Source organism: Pteronotus mesoamericanus, unplaced genomic scaffold, assembly GCF_021234165.1.
Source record: "Pteronotus mesoamericanus isolate MK-2021 breed Mesoamerican mustached bat unplaced genomic scaffold, CSHL_Meso_final contig_82, whole genome shotgun sequence".
Lineage (NCBI taxonomy): Eukaryota > Metazoa > Chordata > Mammalia > Chiroptera > Mormoopidae > Pteronotus > Pteronotus mesoamericanus.
This window is the reverse complement of record NW_026555265.1, coordinates 10,668,117-10,691,831: the sequence shown is the minus strand read 5'-3', so window position 1 is coordinate 10,691,831 and position 23,715 is coordinate 10,668,117. Positions and strand designations below refer to the sequence as shown.

Below are 23,715 nucleotides of genomic sequence, written 5' to 3'. Positions count from 1 at the left end.
ACCACACACACACATATACACACACACAGCCATAATGTCTTAGTTAGGTCTCTTTCACAGGAATTAAACTGTTGGATCTAGTTCTGATTTTTATATTTGTTTAAATATTGCAGACAAATGAAGACTGCTGAGATGAAAACAAAGAAAGCTTGCCATCACAGGTGAGCCATGCCCCTCACTTGCATTTGGCAGAGACTCAAGTTAGGTAGGAGAGTGAGGAAGTTTTATAGTAAAAAGGAAAGGCAAGGCTTAAGGATGCCTGATTGTAGGTCGGTGGCAAAGGAAAGCTGGAGGCTGGCTAACTAGAAGTGGTGCCTCTTGTGTAGTTGCTTTGGGGAACTTATTTGTCCTTCTCCATTTGGCCCTGAGTTGAAAGCAGGGAAGCAAAATAGAAAAGCCTGCAGTATTGACCATGTCCTGTCCATGCATGGCTGAATTATACAGAAGTTGTGGTTTGGCTTCCAGGGCTGGTTACTGAAAAGGTTGAGAGTGAGAGTTCCATTTTTGTATATGGTCTGGCCATTGTCCATTTGAATATTCGGTCTCTTAGTGTCATGAAAAAAATAAAACAGTGTTACTTCATCAGGAACACTTGATTATCAGAACCATAAAAATATATCTCTATAAAGTATGGTTGGAAAGCAATTTTCCATGAGTCTTCTGTTTTCCTCCACATCTTGCAAGCAGCAGCATAGTAATCTTTTATTCTAGGTCTGTTTAGAAGAGGTTTTGTCTCAGGAATAGTCTTGGGGGACAGAAATACTAGTTTTCTCCAGAACAGAGCGCAGATGTGTTTACAGCCCAGTATTTTAAAGGTAATTTGTTCCTCTAGGAAATGTTAGGACAGGTTTACTTTATAAGACATTTGAGTAGCCAAAGTTAAAGCTTCTTCGGCTATAATGCAAAACCACTGTGTGTGTAACATCCACTTGGGGCATCCCATATGCCTTCATGGGACTTGGCAATGGGGGCGCTGAAGAAAACAGAAAGCTCAAGCTGCTTGCTAGGGTGTAGAAGATAAAGTCTTTTGTCTCTGAACCAAGAATGTCATGTCTTCTACCAAAATCCAAGAGACTGTGGAAAGATAACTTGCTAGCTTAAAAGCAGGGTGAAAACCTCTGACTCTTTTGCTCTTGGCAAGTGCTAGGTAAGTAAGACACAAATAATCAAGCATGTATGTGAATACTGTCTGTTTCTCCTTTTGATTTAGAATTATAACCAGGATTGCAAGAGTAATGCACAAAAATGTAAAAAGCACTTCTGAAAAAACTCATATAAACAAAATCCAATTGTGTATGATAAATGAAAAGCAATTTAGTGCTTAAGAACAGATGAGGCTAATGAAATAAAGCTTCTGATTGTGTTTGTCAAGATATATGTGCACTGCTCTTTCCCAGGTGGTTTATATGGAAGTAAGGTCAAATATCAAGACTGAATAGGAATGAAGAAGATTGCAGAAAATGCTCATATTTAATTTAGGTTTAATACTTATATTCCATCTTCAAATCTCATAAAAATAATTGCAGCAGAGTTACCAAACTTTTCTATTTTAGAATAAAATATCAATGCACCTGGTATGTCTAAATCAGTTATGTATAAGCTGCCAACACTTTCATCTTAATGAAAATACTTCTAACTAGAAAAAAATTTATAAGCTCAAAATACATCTGAAAAATCACCCATGGATTGGAAAAATAGATGATATTTTAAAAAATGTACTTAATCAAGTAAGAGTGCTTCTAAATCCATGCAATTCAGTTGGTAAACAGATTTTTTCAGAGTCCTATCACATACAATAATGGGTCTTTCTGTAAGTCAGCTTATTATTTATAGGGTGTTTTTTAGTGTAATGTTTTATTGACTGAGGATTTTTCAATATCACTTTTTTTTTACTTTATCCAATAAGAAAATTTGAGATTATATATATTGATTATATACTTTTGAAAGAATGTCTCAGGGCTTGACTTAGAGTATTTGCCTCAAAGTTTACCAAGGGCTAATGAGCCACTGAAGCAGGGACCTTTCTGAATCTGCCAAAGCATTGCATTTTTTTCCCCTGATAAAATGAGACCAATGCACTTTAAACTTCAAAGCGAGCTACTTTTTAAAATGTAAACTAAATATATGAGGAGTGAATAAATTGCCTTGAAATAGTCATCATACACCATTTTTTCCTTCTTTAGAGAGGACAATATGTTATCTGTGTGATAAGGATTATAATGTTCATTTTCAAGAATTGGGAACAATTGCAGACAAATATAACAGCCTGAAAGTAAAATGGGTAGGAATTACATGTCCAAAGAGAAGGCTTATAAATATACTGGGACCCAAATATCTTTTGGATCTAACCAAGAAGACATAGGTGTCACTGTAAAACTCTATCATATTCAAATGCATCAGTTAAGAGTTTTGCTTTCATACATTTATGATACATTTTAAATAAAGTAGAGAATGAGCAACTTAAAAGGTGGAGAATGAAACAGTTTTCTTTTGTTCAGCAGTGATGTTTAATGGGTGATCCCTAAATTATTTCATCATAAACATTTTTAATATGAACTGGGATGTCACCCATGTGCCGTAATTTGATAAAAAATACTTTGACTATATCAGCATCCCTGTCCTGTTTCATGCTTACAGTGCTACCTTCAGATTTGTAATTTAGTCTCCTGAACAGCAGAGGGAAGGGCTCTTGGCAGTGGAACATCTCTTATTATTGAGCCAAGTGACTTAATAACATGTCGTTTTGGTCTGTTGCATTGCCATGAGCTTATCTGCCAGAGACTGAAAAACTGTTAACTCATACAATTATTTTTCTCAACCTTAAATATTAAGTACCAGATCCTGGGCCATAGTGATCCCACCCAATTATAATAAATTCTTACTTAATGTTGTCAATAGATTCTTAGAAAATGTAACTTCAAGCAAAATGACATATAATAAAAAACAATTTTCCCATAGGCTAACTAATTTAAACATGAGTTAAGTTCCAATGGTATTTTTCTGGTCAGAGAAAAAAATTGCCAAACTTTTAAATAATGGCCAAACACTTATAATATTAAACATTAAAATAATTGTGAGCTATTCACACATTTAACAAAGATACATAAGAAAAGGAAGAGAATTCTTTTTCCAACCTGCTTATTCCAGTTCAGAATCATGGGTGGCTAAAGTCACTCCTGTCAGCTCAAGGTGCCAGACAGGAGCCACACTGAACAGGACACTCTTCTATCCCCGGGTGCACGCACCCACACACTCAGACTGGGACAGCTGGGACAATTGAGACACGCTAATGAGCCTCACACGCACAGCACTGGGACGAGGGAGGAAACCGAGGACCTGGAGAAAACCACACAGACATGAGAAGGAGAATGTGCAAACTCCCAACAGACTGTGACCCCAGCTGGGAACCAATTTTTTTCTCCTCATCAACATTATATCTAAACAATATGGAACAAAATGGCGTTATTCCAGGACCTGCTTTACTGGTGCGACACTCCAGCGGAACCGGCTTACCTGTTCCTCTTTACTGGCACAATGTGCTATCAGCAGATGTTTTGAATGCAACTAGTCAATTCTTCATTTGAAACTCAGATGAGGAAGGGAGGGTCTTGAAGAAGACTGCAGCTGGAAAGGTGGCTTCTGTCTGAGGAGTGACTGTAAGCCAAAACAAAGATTTGTAAAGATCAGTGACCTCTCAAATCTAATTCCAGACCAGCTCCTGTTCTAAGAAGTGAGATGATTGACAAAATCAAATGAAAAACGGGTAGCTTTGAGTGCAAATTCAAGAACCCAGGATTATCTGATAAAAAGACAGGCCATATCCTGGCAAACCATTTAAGAAAAGGTGAATAGTTCTGGAAACATTGTTCAACTTAGAACAAAAATTAACAAAAAGACCCAGCCACATGGCTGAGCTGTAGGGCTGCCCAATCGCTGCCATGTACACAGAAACCTAACAAGATGACTGATTGCCTATCACTTTACCAAACCAAACGGTGACCTTGACGAGGGACCCTGAAGCCTGAGCCTTTGATGGCCTGAACACTTACATCTCAGCTTTTTTTGTTTGTTTGTTTTCCAGCCCTTTAAGTTAGGACATCAAGTTCATTTTAAATCACGCTTGTTCTTTGGAACAAAGGTTCTCCGATGGCTGAGTTTTTTTATCTAGGGCTGGAAGGTTAATCTGTGAGTGCTTTTATATTGTTGGAACAGCCAGCTAAGATCAGACTGGAAGAAGAGGCATGCTCAACAGGGTTTCTTAATTGACCAATTAACAAACTGGGCAGAGAATTTAGATGTATTACTAGAGGGGTATGTAAAGGCAGGTCCAGCATGTGTTAATAATGCAGACAATATACTGGCAAGGATTGGTTACTGTCAGAGAATTTGAGCAAGGGTTATATGAGGATGGCATTGATAAGTGAAACAAATCAGGCATGTGGGAAATGGCTGTCTAAATTAAAAAAAAAAAAAAAAAAATCTATTGCAGCTAATCATTCCAGGAGAAGGCACCAGGGCTCCTTACTCAACTCCAACTTGCTAAAGGACTGGCAATGGCCATGTAGGATCCCCAAATTAAAAGAAACGAGATGCTAGGTTGTCTCAAGGCTTAAGTGCACTTGCTGATTACAAGATCTAGTCATGCTTTTGACATATGTTCTTACTATGGTCAGAGTAATCAAACAAAAATGGCCATATCTCTCCACATGTCTATTGCCCATAACTGATTACTTCATTTTCTCTTTGTTTTCCACATTGGCCACCCCTCAAACAGTCCATTGAGCGGTTCTCTGACAGGAGTCACGCCGGCTGGGCCGGGCATGGGGGAGCCACCACTCTACTGTGCCGTTCTGCTCTAGGGGATGGTCACCTGCTTTGTTAGCTTGTCCTGCTTTTTTTGGATGAGTATCACAGCTATTCCACATCAGCCTCCTAGTATTCAAGTCAGCATTTGGAAGGCAAAAGATGAAACCACAGTTTATGGTAAAACTGAGATAATGTATTTCTCCCCATTGGTTTACAATGTTCTCATCGGGTCCAAAAATAGGAGTTTCTATGTTTCAAGATGTAGCAGCACAGTTTTTTGCTTCTTTATTTTATTTTATTCTTTTTATTTTATTTTAATTTTATTATTTTATTTTTCTTCATAGCTTTTTCCTAGGACTTAAAGGGCTGGCCTGAGTCAAATTCAGTTTACACACAATGTAATGTGTCTAGACTGTGCTCCCCCACTCAGGAAAACAAAAATTAGTTACAAGAACTCGATGTGCTGACTCTGTCCCATGAAATGTGTTCAACCATGCATTCTCACACAGTTACTACCCAGACTCCATTTCTGAACTGCGGGCTTGAAACAGTAGATACCCAATTTTTGGAGTTTGATATACTCTGAGTTCACAAAGGAAGACTGATGGGTTTGTAGGCTGCTGATTAAAGTGTAAAAAGACAGACATGTCTTAAATACGCCTTGCTACAGAGGTTCTCGGGCCTAGCTTTGTGTCAGAACCACAATTTTACAATGAGAGATGAGGCTCATGAAGTCTGCACAATTTGTGCAGAGTCAAATGGTAAGTAATTTAAGGTCTGAGATAGGACTGAAGTTGAGATTTATTTATTCAAGTTCAAAGTGATGCTTTTCTTATAGGGCTACACTGCTTCCTTGCTATATATATATACACACACACATACGTACATACATATATATATATATGTATTTCTACTAAATAGTTAATTTACTTTATTTTTTTAAGATACTGGTCTTTTCTTTTTTATTGTTGTTCAGTTACAGTTGTCACAACTTTTCCCCCGATTTCTCTCCTGCCCCGCCCACTACCCGCTCCCACAGTCAACGCCCTGCCGCCCCCCCCCCCCACCGCTGTCCATTACTATGGGTCCCTTATACATGTTTCTTGACTGGACCCTTCCCTTTCTTTCCCTGGTCATCCCTCTTTACCCTCCCCTCTGGTCACTGTCAGTTTGTTTCTTATTTCCACGTCTCTAGTTCTGTTTTGCTCGTTTGTTTGTTTTGTTCATTAGGTTCCACTTTTAGGTGAGATCATATAGTATTTGTCTATAGAATTAACCTTAAATTTAACTTGTCAGAATTTTTTTCAATATTGTATTAAGTTGCATCTTTTGGAATGTTTTCAGAGAGACATAACATATAAATATCGTCAGGGCATGTGAAAGGCGTAAATTATATATTTATGCATACAAATTATGAAAACAGAGTTGACCATGAAATATAGGCATGACTTTGATGATTTATTATAAAAATGGCTTTCACATTAATGAAAAGTGTTTAGAAAATAAAATTGCATGCATAATACAGTTTGATCTTGTACTGCTGATTAGGTTAATTCCTTGTGAAGGGCTGAGAGACAATGTAAGCACACAGACAGCTTGTGACACAGAGCATATCAGAAGACCTGAACTGAATTTTTCACCTGATTTGAGCTGCGTAAATTACTAGATCACTCAATTTTCCTTTGAAACCTTCCCAGTGGGGATTACACAAGCTACCAATTAACTCTGCCAAGTAAGTCAAGCTACTCAAATTGCTTGGGTAATGCATGTCTGGAATATGTTCACTGTTTTGTTACTTTAGTGCTTTGGGCCCAAACTACTACTTAATCCCTGTCTCTCCTCTTCCTTAGTGACAAAACCCAGGTATTATTCTAGGCAACAATTTCCATAGTTAAAGAACTAAAATTTCCAGCCTCCATGTAGATGGAGATGACTGATGAGAGACAAGTACAAGTTGGTGGATAAAACTGGGAGAAAGCACTTTTAGAATGAGACAGAGCTAGTATGTTATGCCCTCTTTTATTTTAGCTGCTTCTCTGAAATGCACATATGATGATCTGGAGGTAGTCCTAAAGATGGAGGACCCATGAAAAAAAACAATGGTAAAATAGAAAAAGAGGAAAAAAATAAGCTTTTGATTGAGTCACCAAACGGCAGTCAAAATAGCTCAGGACTTATTTCTAGCCTTCTGGTATCAGAGAGAGAGAAATAATCCTCTATCATAGTGAAGCCATTATTATTTCTAATCTTTGCTACTTGAAGCCAAATGCAATTCTATGCTGATACATTGTCCATTCTGTCTAGGGCCAGCTCACGCTCAAATTAAAAAAAGTTTACCCAAGCAGTGGCTATAATCATATATCTGGGAAATTGACTTCCTTATTCTTAAACTCTCATCTTTTTTCTCTTTTGTCACAATTCATTATTACTTGAAGATTGTGTTATTATTTCCCAAATGAAAGGACATTGTTTGAATAGAGGAAATGAGTTTGAAGTGCCGTTGGCAGTCAATATGGTGTAATGGGCAGGGCTGGGGACTTAGAGTCAGCGTGTCCTAAATTCAAATTCACAGCTCTACCACTTCAGCGGTGTACCTCCTGTACAAGCTAATTTTCTTAGGGGTAAAATGGAATAATAAGAGCTGCCTCATTGGATAGTTTTTAAACCTATCACTATGAAGTATCATGATATCCAATAATGGGTTATATCATTTTTATTATTTAATTTCTGTAAAAATCATATCCAAAGTGTAGGAAGCTATTGGTGAAGCCTCATTAAAGTTCTTTAATAGTAACAATATGACAACCATGATTTCTACCAACCCTGAGAATATTGCCATTTACATTTTGTGTGTGTTTGTTTTCCCTACAGATTCTAAGTTCTTTAGTTCCCAACTCACTACCAAGGGCCCTTCTAGACAGTAGCTGGTCAATAAATTTTTGAGGGTGCTGCTGTAACTATGCCTGTTCTCACAAGGAGCAGAAATCATATTGGTCTATGAGTAATTGTAGTAATCAACATTCAATTATTTCTTTATCACTAAAGCACTATGTATTATAAGCTGGAACTAGCAGTATATACAATAAGAAAGATAACTTTTGACAACGTATGTCATTTGAACAGGTCTTTGTTATTATGGTTATACGTTATATACCTTATTTCTATTCTATCTAACTTACCTACATCTTCTGCTTTAATTTTTAGGACAATGTAGCAGATGTCTAGAGGCAGTCTCTATGCGCACTCTGATAAACACTGAACCTTCTTATTACCAGTGCCATAGTTTCTTTCATAGATATTTTAAGGCAGCTTTTGGTAAATATTAGAAAATGGACAAATCAAATTTTATATTGATTGTGGATTTCAGGTTAAATTAAAGCTGAATTGTTAGCTAACAAACCAATTAAAACCTTTCCCTGATCTTCTTATTCAATAATGTGTGGAAATAACCCGGTAAGCCATTTCTAGTCAATGTCATTATAATTTTACCATGACTTCAGCATTTGAAAGCATAACTATGTAATTAATTTTATATAACAGTATAAATAAATCATCAGGATGAGGTATCTTAAAAAGAATATTTAAGTCAATCTGTTTTTGAAGGCAGAGATTATTCAAGAAAGGATATTAATGATAGTATCATTAAATTCTGATTATAAAACCTGCCCTAAATAAAATATTTATATATATATATAAAAAATATGCAGACAATGGTAGACAAGCATAATTAAGCAATTGCAAAACTAAATGCTAATGCTAAATAATAATTTACTGATGCCCCTTATTAAGATATAATTCCAAAGTATACTAGTCAAGTGGCAAATTCATGTTATACAATCACACTAAATGTGTCCTCTCATTGACTATAATCACACTAAACAATTAGGCAAAAATATGCATGATTATGTAAATAGGAAAAAATTTAGATGCTTTATTAATAAGTGATAATACTTTATGTCAATACAGAATACTTATCCATGATCATATGTATAAAATCCACTTTACTTAATTCAACTAATATATGTTGAAGTTATTCTGTGTTCAGATATTAAATCTGGTGTGGAGGAATTAATATTACTTATTAATATTCTCTTCCTCTAGAGTGCTCACAGTTTGAGGAGGGATAATTACAATGCAATTTAGTAAATTAAAACACATACACAATATTGTATAAAACTGATAAATCCTACTTATCCAGATGCAAACTTTAGAAAAATCCTTCTTTGAGAGATAATGCTCAAGGAGCCATTAGGCTCACTGACATCTCACTGACTTGACTTTTCACTCTACCAGCTCTTTAGTTTGATTTAATTCTCTCCACTGATGATGAAAATAAGTCTTCAAGGGAAGAGGAAGAATGTGAGCCCAGGCTTGCATCTGATCCCCCACCAGTCCCATCCCCAATCATCATCAGCTGAAAGCTAAGGAAAGAACCAACAGAAAACAAAAGTGAGAAAAAAAAACCCCATTCGAATTAGGGGTAAAAACCAAAAAGATGTCACACATACACTACAAAATATGAAGAATTTGTTATAGGTACAATGCATCTGGGACTAAATAATATTGAAACTAAAAAAAGCTGGAAGTTGTTGCTGGATGAGATAATTAAGTAAGAGATAATGGCAAAAGTAACAAGAACTCACAACATATTTTGAAAGTAAACCAAAGATAAGGGCAGCTTATGGGAGAAAGATGTCCACTACAATTGGATTTTTTTTTGATCATGTAAAGAAACATTGTCTATTGGCAAATCCTTTGGCAACAGTGGACAACACCAAGTGGATTTACTGAAACAATATGTTTTTCATTAATTGATAATTTCTGTGAAAAAAATATTTTTTCATATTGTTAGGACTTTATTTTTTAAAGAACATTTTCAGGTTCATAGCAAAGTTGAAGGGAAGGTATGGAGATTTCCTACATAGTCCCCTTCTCATACATGCATAACCTCCCTGTATTCAACCTCCCCCACCAGAATGATACTCTTGTTATGATTGATGAACCTATAGTAACACATCACAACCATCCAAAGTCTATAGTTACGTGAAGATTCCTTCTTGGCATTGTGTATCCTATGCTTTTGGGCAAATGTATTATGGCATGTATCCATCATTATTGTATAATCCAGAATATTTTCAGTACCCTAAAAACCTTCTGTGTTTTTTTTTATTCATCCCTCTCTCTACCTACCTACCTCAAACTTCTTGCAGTCACTAATCTTTCCACTATTTCCATAGTTTTGCTTTATTTGGTATGTTAGATGTTTGGAGTCATACGGCATGTAACCTTTCCAGATTGGCTTCTTTCACTTAGTCGTATGCATGTCTTTTCATGCCTTGATAACTCACTTCATTTTATCACTGAACAATATTCTATTGTCTAAATATACCACTCAACTACTGAAGGACATCTTTGGTGCTTCCAAGTTTTGGCAATTATGAATAAAGCTACCATAAATATCCATATACATGTTTTTGTTTGAAAATAAGTCTTCACTTTGGGGAGGTCAATGTGAAGGAGCACAATTGCTGGATCATATAGTAAGAGTATGTTTTGTTTTGTAAGAAATGGCCAGAATATCTTTCAAAGCGGCTGTATTACTTCACATTCCCACCACCAATATATTACAGGCTTCCTATGGCTCTGCACATTCTCTAGCATTTGGTTCTATCAGTGTTCTGGAATTTGGTCGTTATCATATAGGCATAGTGAAATCTCATTGTTGTTTTAATTTATACATATGATATGGAGCATCTTTTCACATGCTTATTTGCCATCTGTGTGTCTTCTTTGATTAGGTGTCTCTTAAGGACTTTGGACCATTTTTTAATGGAATAGTTTGCTCTCTGACTCTTGAGTATTATATGTTCTTTATGTAATTTAGATAATAATCCTTTATCAGATGTGCTTTTTGCAAATATATTTTCCCAACCTGGGGCTTCTCTTCTCATTAATTTGACATTATCTTTCATAGAGCAGAAGTTTTTAATTTTAATGAAGTCCAGAATATCAATTACATATTTTATGGATTATGTTTCTACTGCTATAATTCATAGGAAATCACCATGACCAAGTAGCCTAGGTTTTCTCCTATATTATCTTCTAGGAGTTTTATACTTTTGGATTTTATGTTTATTATTGTGATTCATTTTGACTTAATTTTTGTGAACTGTGTAAAATTCATCTTTTATATGTAGAGGTCCAGTTGTGTTAGCACCATTGGTAGAAAAGACTCTCTTTGCTTCATTGTATTGTTTTTGTTCCTTTGCTTTGACTACATTTATTGGGGTCCATTTCTGGGCTCTCTATTATGTTCTATTGGTTTATTTGTCTTTTATTTTACCAGCACCACACTGTCTTGATTACTGTTGCCTTATGTTACTAAACAATGTTACTAAGCATTGAAATTAGATAGTGTAAGTCTCCAACTTTGTTGTTCTTCAATATTTTATTGGCTGTTCAAGATTTCTGCATTTTCATATAAACTTTAGAATGATTTTGTTGATGTCTACAGTACAACTTACTTTTGTAAAAAATTGAGGTTCTATTGAATCTATAGATCAAGTTAGGAAGAACTGACATCTTAACAATATTGAGTCTTCCTAATCACAAACATGGAATATCTCTTCATTTATTTAGTTCTTTGATTTAATTAAATAGAGTTTTATAGTTTTCTCCATATAGATCTTGTGCATATTTTGTTATTTATATTTGAGTAATACATTTTGGGGGAGCTAATGTAAATGGTATTGTGATTTGAATTTCAAATTTCACTTGTTGATTGTTGGTATATTGACCTTGTATCCTACAAACTTGCTGTAATTATTTTTTTTCCTTTTCTTTTATTGAGGTATAATTGACATGCAACATTATATTAATTTCAGGTATATAACATAATGATTTGATATTTATATATATTGCAAAATGATCATGATAGTAAGTCTAGTTAACATCTGTTACCATACATAGCTACATGGAAAACTTATTAAGATCTGCTCTCTTAGCAATATGCAATACAGTACTATTAACTATCATTGCCATGTTCTACACTACATCCCATGACTTATTTATTTAATAACCTGTTTTCTGTATTTATGAATTTGTTTTTTTCTTTGTTTAGATTACACATATAATTGAGCATAGTCATTAAAAAAATAAAATATGTCTTTGTATGTCCAAGTCTTTGTATAAAACTGTCATATAAAGTTTTACATATGGTGCCAACCTTGCATATATTTGTCAAAATAGCTAAAGTCAATGCTTAAGTGTTGTCACTCTTTATCTAATGTCATACAATAAAAACATCGCGGGAAAAATGATAAAATATAAAAATTCCATATGGTGCCAATCTTGCATATATTTGTCAAAGTAGCCAAAATCAATGTTAAATTGTTATTGCTCTTTATTGAGTGTCATTAATAAGAAAACTGAGGGGAAAATGATAAGACACAAAAATCTAACTTTTAGGTATATACTTTTATATTAAGAAACTTTCTAAGATGATGTAAACATCTGAATTACAATAAAAAATAGGACCTTTGTAAATACTTACCTTATAAAAATATTTTATATAGCAGCTATTTTTCCTAGCACCAGTTACCTAAATTACAATAAATTAATCTCATCAACTTTTATCAAATATTTTAAGTTCTGGGATATAATATTTTATGATAACTAACAAAGCATAATTGTGAAATTCTCTAGGATATTCAGAAATAAGCATGAAAATAATATTGTCAAAATTAAATTAAATTAATACAACAGATGCAAAATCTGTTAGCCACAATTACAAAGTTACATTTTTTAAAACAAATATACATATGTTGGTAAATCATGAGAAAGCGTCAAAAACTTACCTGAGTGAACCATTGTGAGACTGTTATTTCACTTTGTGAAAACCTTCATATTATTTATTTATGATAGTATACTTTCAATAAAGCTGTACTACTTTAGACCCTGTTGGCAGTGATAGGTAATTATTGCTTTTAAACTATCTCGAATTACCAAATCCAAAATCTTTGCTATCAAATCACACATGGCCCCCAAGTTTAAAAAAAAAAAAAAAGGCTGTAGAACTCTGCTATGATTCTAAATTTACAATGTTTCTTTTTCCTTTTAGTTTGTTTTATAATCAAATTATGTAAGAATGTTATGATACAGATCTGCTTTAGTATTAACATAGTACTTTAAATAAACTTGCAAAATACATTCTGCTTTGTTGTCACAAGCTTATTCAGTAGTATGAAAAATAATTTTACTTCTTCAAAGAGGATATTCAGAAGCAAAATAATAAAAATATATTAGTATGTTAAATTTAAAATACTACTTTGGAAATAATTATGTCTGGCCCCCCAAAAATAAGATTATAACCCCCCCCTCAAAAACTACCTTTTCTTCTAACTCAGTAATAATCTCAAACAAACAAAAAAAGGATACTACACGTGAAAAAAACATAAGTCAGAATAATACCACCTGATGCTAATAAGATACGAGTAGGTTTGAAAGCAAACATCTGGTTCTTTTCATAATTTGACCAGAGAGACACATATTATTTTATCATTGATCAATCAATCAGTTGATCAACCTATGTAACAAAGGCCAAGAAAAATTGGACATCAAACTTTGGATGAGCTTCCCTAATTGTCAATAACAGAGAAAGATCTGTAAACATTATTTGTTAGCAAATGAAAGGCTTCAAAAATATACATCCTAGGATCAGAACCATACCTCATGTTATACAGACAAGGAGGAGGATACACACAACTAGACTAGGTATGTAATTAAGCAGTTCTGTGAGTCTGGGGCAGAGGGCAATGGTGATGATATTACTCACTGCCATGAGGAAAATCCTGGTCAGAAAATTTAGTAGAATGAAATAAGAAAACCAAAAAGAAGAGGGGTTTAATGGAAAATGTATGCATAAAATTTCTGGATATTGCAAAGCAATTGCTACACTTGTTGACTCTAGGTAGGTCAAGGCAATAATTAAATCATCATTTTATTCTTAAACAAGTCTTATATTTTACAAACTTATCAAAAGTGCTGCTCATAAAAAGTAATAAGCCAGGAAAATTTGGGAGTTCTCTAGGTACACTAAGTTTGTTTTGGGATTAGAGCAATGCAAGCGGGGAACAAAGGGGGAGGGTTGGAATAGGTGTAACAGCATAATTAATAAAGTGTAATTTTAAAAAAAGAAAGAAAAAAAATAGTCCAACATACCGAATCCATATGTACATGGGAATTCAATTGCTGAAGTGCTGTATGAATAGGAAAAATGCTCTTCTTTCTAATGTTTTCATATTGAAAGAAGAGAGATTGTCTTTTCTAAATAAGAGCATTCTAGATTAGTACAAGAGAGAGAACTTTTTTTGGTATACCCTAAGAAGGGAAAAGAAATGTATGATAAACTCTTAAAGTCTGACCATCAGTACAGAGAGCAGACAGTCCGTGACAAGAGGATTTATTAACAGCTCATATACATAAGCAATAATTGGTATCACTACTGCTAACATTGCTACTTCAGGAGCCAAAGTCCCTGTCCTCTAGCCCCTGTTCAAGCCCATCCCAACTGTCCTGGGGCATGTAAAACCAAAGCCTGAGTTTCCCCACCACTGAAGTCAGAAGACAGAGAAACATCTGGCAAAATCTAACATCTATTCCTGAAAAAAATTCTCAGCAAATGAGGAATAGAAGGGAATTTCCTCAACCTAGTAATTGACATCTACAATAAACATATAGCTAGTATTATATTAATTGTCTTTCTAAGATCAGGAATATCTTGATGACTACACAATATGAAAAGACGATACATTATTTAGAAAATATTAGTGATATATTTAATAACCCTGGGAAATAAGAAGAAGAAATTTAATGAGGAAAAATGTGTATCTTATATGCATAGCTTTCCAATCAAATTGTCTTAAAACATTCTTAATTTTCAATTAAAATCACTTAAGTTGACAAAAAAATCCACATAACATTGATCTTTAGTATTTTATGATATTCTATATGTCCTGAAAGATGGGTTACATTTGTATACAAAATTTTAATGAGTTGGATTTGAAAAAGAAGTCTGCTGGACTTAATTACTAAACAGACATGAATTAAAGTTTATATTTATTGCAGTTTTGGTCATTCTTATATTTCATTAATTTGTCATAGTTTAAAAGAAACTAAGCCTCATTTTAGTTGTAAGCAGAGTATAATTTTAATAAGCACATTTCATTTATTCTCAGAAATATAGTTAAAATTTATAAATTAAAACCTTCTTTTTTCTTTTGTAGTCTTCTTTCTTAGCTCCAATATAGTAATAGCTTAGTATTAATGTCTCAGGTGAGAGATTTAAAAAGCAAGTGCTCTCTAAATAGGTATGCCTTTGTACATGTAAGTAGTGAATGAATTGCCTACCTTGATATGCTTGTGTTTAATGCTATTTCCACATAAGATTGTACATCGTCACAGAGGAGCATTTTAATATGAATTCTGAGATATTTGGACAAAAGAAAATTCACATATATTTGTATAAAATAAAGAAAAAAGTGTTGGTAGCAAAATAACAACAACAAAAAATGTTGAAAAGACAAAAACTTGTTTAAAAGACTTGAAGGTAAATAACATATAACTACCAATTCTGATTGCCCATTAAAGGGTTGAAAATGCATGTTGTGACTGGATATTATGGCTAATTTTTGAAGGGTTTGTGCGGGAATTGAGGCATGGGTGTGTTCTAAGCTGAGAATGAATCTGCACTTTTTCTGGGTACATACAGGTAGTGGGGATTTGTTAGGTACACCAAAAAACGGCACTTTTTTGTAAAAGTCTGTCTTTAATTGCTCTCTGTGGTAACTTCCTATAATATCATAGTTTTATCAATTCTTTAAAATAATTTAAAGCATCTCTATAATGTTTTCATGATAGTTTTAGACCTGGAAATTAAGCTGGGCCAAAACATATTAAATGTGCATAACTCCCATGTTTGACAAATTTATGCAACAATCTTTTTGATCTTTTTGTGACTGAAAATATAGAATAAGAATATGGATAATTGATTGGTTCAAATATTATAAATAACTTTGGTTATGCTTTTGGGAAGAAGAAAACTAAAACCATGCACAGAAAATTAATTGTAATGTTGCATGAGATCTTTCATATAAAGTATATATGTTCAGTGTTAGGCCTCGTTCTTTACATAAGAAATATGTCTGTATAAGCCAGCCTGTGCTACTTGTTAATTTTGGTGCAATTGTCCTTCACACAAGAAAATATATGCAGTAAGCATACATAACGTTGAAACCTACTCTTAGCAATTAGTGTAGCTTTTGAGCATTACTCCACCTTCAGTATTCTCTGACAATCATAAAATGTATTAATAGTTAACATGTGGTTATCATCTACTTCTATAGTTTAATACATGGTGTTTTTAAATTTAAGGAATTTTTCTATTTTTTCAGCATTTTGATTTTCATGTAAAAAACTGTAAAAGGAATTTTAATGGATGCTCAAATCAGTTCAGAAGGATTTCCTGAAAAAAATTTAATATGAATTAATTTTAATATTAATTTTAATAATTAATGTGTGTGAGCGCCATAGAAACCGACTTCCATCATTCTGTCTAAAGTGATTCAATAATACACATTAATGTACACTCTAAGCTAGCACTCTATTTCTGCATTTAAACAATAGTGCAACTTTATTTTAGAGATATTTTCATTGTGTTTTTTTATCTGTCTTGTACAAAAATATTATGTTGTTTTTAATTCTTCCATATGTCTAGATTATGAGACTGCAACATTGGCAGGAATTATGTTAAAAGATGAGAGGCTATCACCCCCTCTCATTGCCCTTCATCCTGTGTGAGAGATCAACATAAAACCACAATAACCAATGATAAATTTCTGCCTGTTCTTGCATAGATTGGTGCCTTATTGGAAAATATAGGATCTGACAGCACACACTTACATACTAGTTGTCTCTCTGGAAATACGGTGTCTCTGACTTTATAGTCTCTCAATGAGCTTTTTTCCAGCAGCAGTTGTTTATTCAAATTACTGATGGTAAATTTTTTAATACAGATCATGATGATTGTATATATGTTTGTTTTTTATTTTTATCACAACAAATTACCACAATGTTTGTATTTTGAAACCACAAATGTATTATCTTACAGTTCTATATGGGGAAGTCTGACAGATCTCACCAGGCTAAAATAAAGGTGTGCTGGGGGCTATGTAACTTTCTGGAGACTTTAAGGGAGGATCTGTTCTTTATTTATTCAGATGGTTGGCCATTAGTTCCTTAAAATTATACTATTGAGATCCTAGTTTTGTTGCCAGCTGTCCACTCAGATCCAATCCCAGATCTTGAGGGCTCACTTGCATTCCTTGGCTTGTGTCTCCTTTCTTTCAACTTCAAAACAAGCAACTGTGGGTCAAGTTCTTGTGCTTCAAATCTCTCCTATCTCATCTCTCTGACCAATCTACTGCTTCTATCTTTCGCTTCTAAGAGCTCTGGTAATTAGATTGAGCCCAGCAGAATAGTTGTGATTAATTGCCCACCTCAGGGTTTGCAACCTTAATCACTTCTGCCAATTCCCTTTTGTCATGTGAGGTAACATAGCCCATGCTCCATGGATTAGAATATGAACATCTTTGAAGGATCATTATTCTGCCTATCACAGTAATAATAATACTGAACACTATTACTATGCCCATTTAAGTGTTTTACATATATGAACTAATTTAAACCTTACAGCAACTTTATGAGAAAGATAATATTTTCTTAATTTTACAGATGAGGAAAATGAGGCAGAGAGATGCTATAACTTGCCAAAAGTCACTCAGCTAGTAAGTTAAATAACCTTTCACAGACATACAGTTGTAAAGCTGAATTCCAAATCAGTCTATCCACGTCCACAGAGAGTCAGGTCAGTTTTTTGGTTCCCATCTGCTTCTTGACAGTCAGGTCATAGCTTTGAGCAGAAACAGTTAAGGTAGAAGGTTGAAAGTAGGCTTCCTCCTGAAATCAATATGGGACTTGCTAGCTCAGATTTTGTAAATATATTCTGTCTTCATTAAAAATAACAATACAAAAAAATGGATTTTTTCCCACATCAAGTTTGCAGGGAGACTTCTCTATTGCCATCTCTATTATTTCCTAACCCATCATGCTGTCTCATTTGAAGTTCTCTCAAAATTGAGATATTTAATTACATAGAAGCCTGAGTAAGTAAGAAGACTCAAACATAAGTTTAATAACTAAGTTCCCTCTTGAAGTTGGAGAAGCTTCCTAGCAAAGTGATTATTCATTTACAAGGGGCTGTGACCACAGGAAGCGAGAGTGATGAAACAACTCAACATTTGCTGGGACTTGCATTCAGAGTGCACTGATGTGCACGTATGGATGTGTGTGTGTGTTAATCCAGTAGAGAATTAAAAATTAGCCATATTTCAGGGGAAACTATTGAGTAGCATATTGATTGTTAAAACACATAAGTACTTTCTTCTATTTCACTGAAAAATAAAAAAAACTTCTTTAAATAAATCTTGAAGGATAGCTTCATCACCATAAACTTCAAAATATAGAAACTGTCCTGCATGTGTTAGTAAATATTATAAACACAACAAATTTAAATAATAGATGGTTGAAACACAAACCAATAAAACACAATAGTTTCAAGGTTAACAGTGTCACATTCCAACTTTAGCTTCTATTACTACAGTAAAAAAAAAAAAATCCTGCCATCAGGTATTTCAACTGTTTACCTGTAAACTGCAATAAAAACTCCATTACATAGAACAGAGTACATACACCCTTATGAAAATCAATAAAGTCAATACAATGTTAAAAGTAATCTTGTCTACAAATCCACTTATATCACAGTATATGAATTCTATATTCTCAGTGGTAACTTGATTTTAGTTATTATGTTACCAACAGAATGACAAATAGTTTACAGATGAATATATTTGCAACCATACAATGTTTCATTATTTTCTTAGCTACAATAATGGCTGTTTTTTGATCCACTTTACCTTTCATTTATTTTTGGAAATGTATTAACAGCAACAAACATGATTGCTGTGTAAATAAAGAATAAAATGTATAGTAAAAAGTTTTGTGTTAGAGGAGGAAGAGGGGAAAGAAGGAAAGTGAATCACAAATATTTTGTACTTTGGTTTAAGAAAGGCAGAATGTTAGAATATATAAGTCTCAATTTTGTTTTAAACAGTGACTTTCATTCTGCTTCTTTAGAGAAAACAAAACCACACATTATCAGCCAATTCTATTCCCAGCAAACTCTCTTTCCATAGCTTAGAGAAATAATTTATATGTTAGGGTTAGATATCATCATCAAAAATATTTCATCATTTTAAATTATTTCATCATGAATTGCTTTAAGCTCCATAAACATCAGAATTATATTTGTGTATATAACAATGCTCTTTTTTTCTATTCCACTAAAACTATTCTAACCATCTCTTATACCATTATTTTAAATGTCTGTCCACTTTTAGCAAGTATTTTAACATTGTTTTTTCTAATTTGGTCTTTATTTTTCTAGAAATAAATAGAAAGTACTTTGTAATTCCATATACAAAAAAAAAGAATATTAGTTTTCCTGACAGTAAACGATGGTAGTAAATTGGCCACAATTCCTAAGTAAAAAAAAAAGGAAAATAACCCTAAACCCCCCTTGATATTTTCTTTTTCTTTTTTTGCTTTCTTCAAGAAATCTCATGTGACACAAGTATGAGCATCACTGAATTGAAAGGTCAAGTTATTAGTAAAAGATGAGCACTGTAATGTTATTTGTCTCAGAAGAATACTGATATGACTCCTGCTGAGACTCTGAGGGCCACATGGTCATCCCAGAAAATTAAGAAACTGGGATTAAAAGGTCAGGATGTCCTTGGGAATAGTGAAGGAGCCATGTGGTAAAGGAGTCAACTTCTAGTCAGACTCAGGCTTGTCTGTAATGTAGTTCCCTAAAGGAAGGACCAAATCAGCATCATAATAAAAAATGACATTTTAAAAATTCTTCATGTCCTGGATACTGGTTTTAAGAAAACTTGTTTGTGATTCAAGGCAAAAGCGCTAGTCCCAAGTCTGTCACAAAATGATTATATGACCATGGACATTTACTTTATTTCTGGACCTCAATTTCTTCATATAAAATGAGAATTTTAGACATTTCCATCTTCTTTCCTTAATGTCTAAATTTCAGGATTTAGATGGGTTACTCACCCAGAGTGCAATTTGTTTAGAATCCCTAAACTAACTGATCTCTACAATCCTTTCCAATTTCAACCTTATTCACCACATGAACAGCTCCCCAGTTCACATCTTCCATTATTATTTTAATTTACAATAATCACGTGTCAGGAAGCTGTTTGGTATCAGTCAAACTGCGCAGCAGAACTGCTAGACCTACAAAGGCATGTAAGACATATACCCTCCCTTAAGAAATAGAGAGACTGGTCAATGGAGAAAAACATGTAAATAGATAAGTGTAGTCAAGAATTGCAAGTTCACTAAAACTTATTACATTAGAATTTAGGGACTATAAAGAAAGCCACTTTTACCTGGAGTGTTTTTAAGTTATTAGTCCAGAATGATTTTTTAATTAATTTATTTTTTCAAATACATTTGTCTCTGCCTTCCCCCCACCACTTTCCCTTGCCCCCTCCCTCCCTCCCTCCAGAATGATTTTCTAATTAAAAAAGTGATATTTGATATTCTGGAAAGATGACAAGAGGTAGGTAGCTCAGAGTTTACAGAAAAGCATTGCCATCCAAAAATACTATGAAGGGGGACCCAAAATACCCAAAATTTATTTATAAAAATTGCATATTTATTCTTATGTATTTAAACTTCAGGCACCTTCTCAGTGCTTTCCATTTGATGCAATATACCCATTGAGATGTTTTTTCCACTGCTCAGTTTTTGAACTTGTCATTTTTGTGCCTTTTAGTGCTTCTGCTGTTTTCTGTTTCACCTCTTCCATATTGGCAAAATGTCTCCCTTTGAGGATTATTTTACATCAAGGGAAACAAAAGAAAGTCACTCCAGGTGAGATTAGGTGAATGAGGTTGGGACATGGAGATCATGTCATTCTGGGTCAAAAACTGCTGAACACTCAACATGGTGTGGGCAGGTGTGCTTGCAAATCACTCACCATGTAGGCAAACAAATTGAAAGAGGGGTCAAAAAAATTCACTGAAGCTGAATGGAGCCTCTCACAAAAACGCCAGCTGGTACACTGATATGGAGGGATTTCTAGAACGCTCACCTAGCAGGGGACACCTATACAACAAGGGGCCTGCCCTCCAGAAGATAATTCCATTTTGGGGGGCTTCCCCCCTCATACAATAGCAAGAGCATAAGTCTCCCTAACATAATGAGGCTTTTTCATAGAAACTATTAGCTATATAGTGTTGGGGCATAGAACATGAGGGTGGAAACATCAAGACAAAATGCTGGGAAGGTAGGCAGAGGTTAAATTTCTGGACTGGAATTTGTGCATAAACAATGTGGTTTTTACCATATAGACAAAAAACTTTAAGGCACAGGTAACATGGAAAAATCATCAGATTTGGATGCGAGATGCTGTTTAAGGAGATAGAACATTAAAGGGGTTGTACTGATTTGATGTATGAATTTAGGGTTGTTAAAGTCTAAATTTTCAAAGGCAAAATTATAAAAACCTTGCAAACAAAAAATGAATACAGCAACTAATTGCTCAACTAATTAAGGAGGAAAACATTAACATATGAGAAACTAGCTATGTATAAACAATAGGCAATTTAAAAACAATGTTAGGTTAAGATTATTGATTTAGTCCTAAATTTGCTTAATGTCTAAAAGGGCAATAAACTATATCCTTTGAGTCCTTAGTTCCATGAAATGAAAATAATTTGGGTTTCTACTGTATAAAATCAATGAGCTAATATTTAACATGACTTAATCTGAGAACTTTGATCAATAACATGCAATGAATTGAAAAGTATATTTCCTCAACTTTGAGTGGGTCCATGGTATGGTATAATATGAAAATACATGCCATCTATCTTTTGGCCTCTTTCCAACTTCTGCATAAATTTTTCTAACCTGGGAAAGAACATCAATATTTTAGTATGCACTGTCCCTTCTGCTAAGTTTATGTACCATGAAATTGCACAGTTTAAAATATGCATAGATAAATGCTATTAAACCTTATCATATGGTATAACTCATTTTAAAATTTCAATCTAAGTATACCCCTTGAAATAAATTTCTTGCTTCTAGAAATATTTATAAATACCATTAAATGGTGGGCTGTCTTTATCATTTTAAAAAACCTGTTTCGTGTGTATCTCTTTTGTCCAACACTGTAGTTCATCATACTTTTAAAAAAGGCAACAATTTGCTCCTCCATTGTAACCAATTAGCTCACTAAGCAGTTTTGCACTGGAAAAAATTGCAGTCCTGAGCTTCTCAGGCCACTGCTCTGCAACAGAAGCAGGTGGCCTTAGGCATGGCTATTTCATCTCCGAGATAGTCTGCTCATCAGTAACTCTTAGATTATCCTGAAAATACAAAGACTTAATGCTTCTATTGGGTCTTTCTCAGATGTGACCCAATCTGGGTCTTTCCTACAGCCCTCAGCAGGAACTATGAAGATAATCAATGATTCTATACACTGATATGGTTTTATTACTTAAAAAATTAGAGCTAGCTGGCCTTGATGCAAAATATGAATAGCCCATTAAATAATATGCAAAAGAAAGTCCACAGATCTAAAGTCCAATGAATTATACCTTGTGCAAATGTCTTTCAATAGTTAACTGGCTTATACCTAAGATTTTATGTAACAAGTCAATACATTCTTCTTCCTCCTGTATATTTTCTAACCAATTTTTCCAGAAGAGTGGAACTGTGTTACATAGTTGAAAGTTAATTTTATTAACTCATGCAACAAGTATTTACTGAAACTTTCTAAGTTCCAGGGACCTAACAATCAAAAGCCCACAGTTTCCAAGATTTTAAATTGAGTGGGGAAAGTCAAATGAGAAGTAAATGTGTCCATATAAATAAACAAGACAACTTTCTGTGGTAAGTGCTTTGCCAAAGAAATAAGAGATTCATGTAGTGATTGAGCAGTTTTCTAGATTAGGAGGTCAAACTAAGGTCTCTCTAAGGAAGTTAAGGTTAACATGGAATTCAATGAAAAAAGGAAGCCCATCATGGAAGATAAAAGGGAATGACATTACAAACCAAGGGAAGACTCAAGGCAAAGAGTGGTTGTGTGTACTCTACAAACTGGAAGAAACCAGTGTTCATCAACAAAGAAAAGGCACAAGGAGTGCGAAACGTTGTGGATCATAAATGCTATACTGAAATTTTGGTTCAGGTCTAAGGTGAAGATTCTACAGCAGGGGTCTCCAACCCCGGAGCTGAGGGCTGGTACCTGTCCGCCGCCTGTGAGGAACCAGGCTGCCATCGAAGCAGCCCGCCAACGACCTCCACCCCGCACGGCGTCTTACACAAAACCAGTCCCTGGTGCCCAAAGGTTGGGGACTGCTGCTCTACATTATGTAATTTGAGAACCTCACTTGCCCTTATCTATTATAGCAGGTCCCAAATATATATTATTGTGAGGTTATATAAGGTACTTAGTATATTTCTGCATTAATTTGGCTTACCTTATTTATGTAGCAAGTATCTAATGCCTCTGTTTTGATCAAAGAGACAGTAAGACTGTTAGTTCTTATTATATATAACCATTATTGAAAGAAATAGTATGTACAAAGCTTTCCTGAAGGTTGTAGATTCTATCCACTGTTCTATATAAAAATCTGTTCTCAGACCCTACCTCTCATTTGTAATTCAGCACCTCATTTTCATCCTATATTTCACCCCCTTTATTTCTGT

The 23,715-nt window shown here is 34.2% G+C and overlaps 1 pseudogene; it reads left to right on the top strand.

Moving 5' to 3' along the window:
* The window catches only part of LOC129079798 (uncharacterized), a 148,718-nt pseudogene extending 125,331 nt beyond the window's left edge, over positions 1 to 23,387 (top strand).
* The last annotated feature ends 328 nt before the right edge of the window (positions 23,388 to 23,715 follow it).